The following is a 2396-nucleotide window of genomic DNA, read 5'->3' on the forward strand; positions in this document are numbered from 1 at the left end:
AAGATAATTTTATGAATCAGAAATGTCATTATATCATTCACCAAATTATCAGAATATGAAATGAGATTATCTGTTATAAGATCAAAAAAGTCTAAATTTTCTAAAAAGCATACTTTCCTTTCACCTAAAGTTCTAGCATGATGATAATACAGTCTGTACCTCAAAGTCCCCATAAACTCCCATCATTTGAAATTTTTATAGGAAGACTCATGAAGTATGGCTTGATACCTACTATGACAGATTCCTTCTTGGTACATTCTAGTATTGTCAAGTATTTTTGAAATATCATTTTCACAGTATATGTCAAACAGGTACAGGATACATTCCTAAAAGGAACATTACCAGACGTACCCCTTCTTGACATGACACCAGGAGATATAAGTAGAGACACCAATAAAAGTCAGCCTTAGAACATAATGGAACGGAACATTTTGGATCTCAAATACATTTCCTAATCTCTAATGCATACTCTTGTGGGAATATGCCTTTCAGCTATATTAGTTTGCTAGGGCTGCCATAACAAAATACCGTAGATTGGGTGGCTTAAACAATAAAGATTTATTTCTCATAGTTCTGGAGGCTAGAAGTCCAAGATCAAGGTGTCAGCAAAATTGTTTTTTTCTGAAGCCTGTCTTCTTGGTTTATAGATGGCTGTCTTCTCCTTCTGTCTTTATATGGTCCTTCCTCTGCGTGTGTATCTATGTTCTAATTTTCTCTTATAAGGATACCAGTCATATTGGATTAGCGTCTATCCTTAAGACCTCATTTAACTTCAATTACCTCTTTCCAAATACAGTCACATTCTGAGGTACTGGATTTTAGGAATTCAATATATGAATTTGGGGGGATACAATTCAGCTCATAACACTTGTGAATAGACAAAACACACTTCTCTTGTGCTTTTCTCCCTTGCCCTCATATTATTACTACACAATACTTCTGTCACCAGATGTGTGGGTTTTCCACATATCAAGCAATTCTCCTATACTAGCTGGGGTGCCCTACAATTAAATTCAGTCCGACACTATCTATCTGGAGTTAATTTCAGTCAATTTCAGCTCTTAGCACAGTGACAGCTACCCAGGGCTGTTTCCAGCTCAGTGCAGCCAAATGTTCATGTGTTCCTGGAGCAGCTTACACGCAGCTTACAGGAGCCAGGATAGGAAAAGATACTCCATGCAAATAGTAACAGGAAGAAAGCAGGAGTGGCCGTACAAATATCAGCCAATATAGACTTTAAATCAAAAAAAAGTTTACAAGAGACAAAGAAGGACCTTATATATTAATAAAAAGTTCAACACAACAAGAAGATATAGCAATTACAAACATTTATACACTTAATGACAGACCATTAAGCTATATGAAACAAACACTGACAGAATTGAAGGGAGAAATAGACAGTTCTACAATAGTAGTTGGAGACTTCAATACCCCACTCATAACAATGGATGGAATAACCAGACAGCATATAAGTAACAAAACAGAGGACTTAATGCGATAAACCAATTAGATCTAACAGACATATAGAAACCTTTACCCAATAACAATAGCATACATGTTCTTCCCAAGTTCACATGGGACATTTTCTAGGATAGACCATATGTTAGGCCACAATTAAGTCTCAATAATTTTAAAAGATAGATATCATACCAAGTATCTTTTCCAACCACAATAGGGTGGAATTAGCAATCAATAACAGAAGGAAAGCTGGAAAAATTAACAAAATGGTGGAAATTAAACAACATAGGGATCAAAGAAGAAATCACAAAAGAAATTAGAAAATACTTAGAGATGAATAAAAATGAAAACACAACATAAAACTTATGGGACACATTGAAAGTGGTGCTAAGGGAGAAATTTATAGCTATAAACACTTCCATTAAAAAACAAGAAAGAATCACTACCAATGTATTGTGATGGGCAAGTTGTTCCTTGGCTGTCTGACTTTAGTTCAATGTGTGTAATCATGGGTTATGCTGAAGGAAGACAGGTGACACCAGCATGGCACAGAGTAGGCTAAAAGAGAGAGAGAGAGTAGCTGCCTAAAGACTCAAGAGTTCTACAGCCATGCCACCCTGAACATGCCCAATCTCATCTGATCTCGAAAGTTAAGCAGGGTCGGGCCTGGTTAGTACTTGGGTGAGAGACCACCTTGGAATACCAGATGCTGTAGGCATTAAAAAAATTAAAATAAGTAAATAAATAAATAAATAAATAAAAAGACTCAAGAGTTATAAATGAAAACAAGTGTTAGGTGTTAATAAAAAAGAAAATTATTGCAGACTGGAGGGTGTCGAACTATCCAGGCAGCTATTGTCTGCATTACAACATTATGATTAACATGGAATAATGATAAATTAAATAAAAAAGTGGGATACAAAATTGAAGTAGTACAC

At 35.5% G+C, this 2396-nt stretch overlaps 1 pseudogene; it reads left to right on the plus strand.

Moving 5' to 3' along the window:
* Positions 1–2057: 2057 nt before the first annotated feature.
* LOC120588458 (uncharacterized) lies at positions 2058–2176 on the plus strand (annotated as a pseudogene).
* Positions 2177–2396: the final 220 nt, after the last annotated feature.

Source organism: Pteropus medius, unplaced genomic scaffold, assembly GCF_902729225.1.
Source record: "Pteropus medius unplaced genomic scaffold, Ma_sr-lr_union100, whole genome shotgun sequence".
Lineage (NCBI taxonomy): Eukaryota > Metazoa > Chordata > Mammalia > Chiroptera > Pteropodidae > Pteropus > Pteropus medius.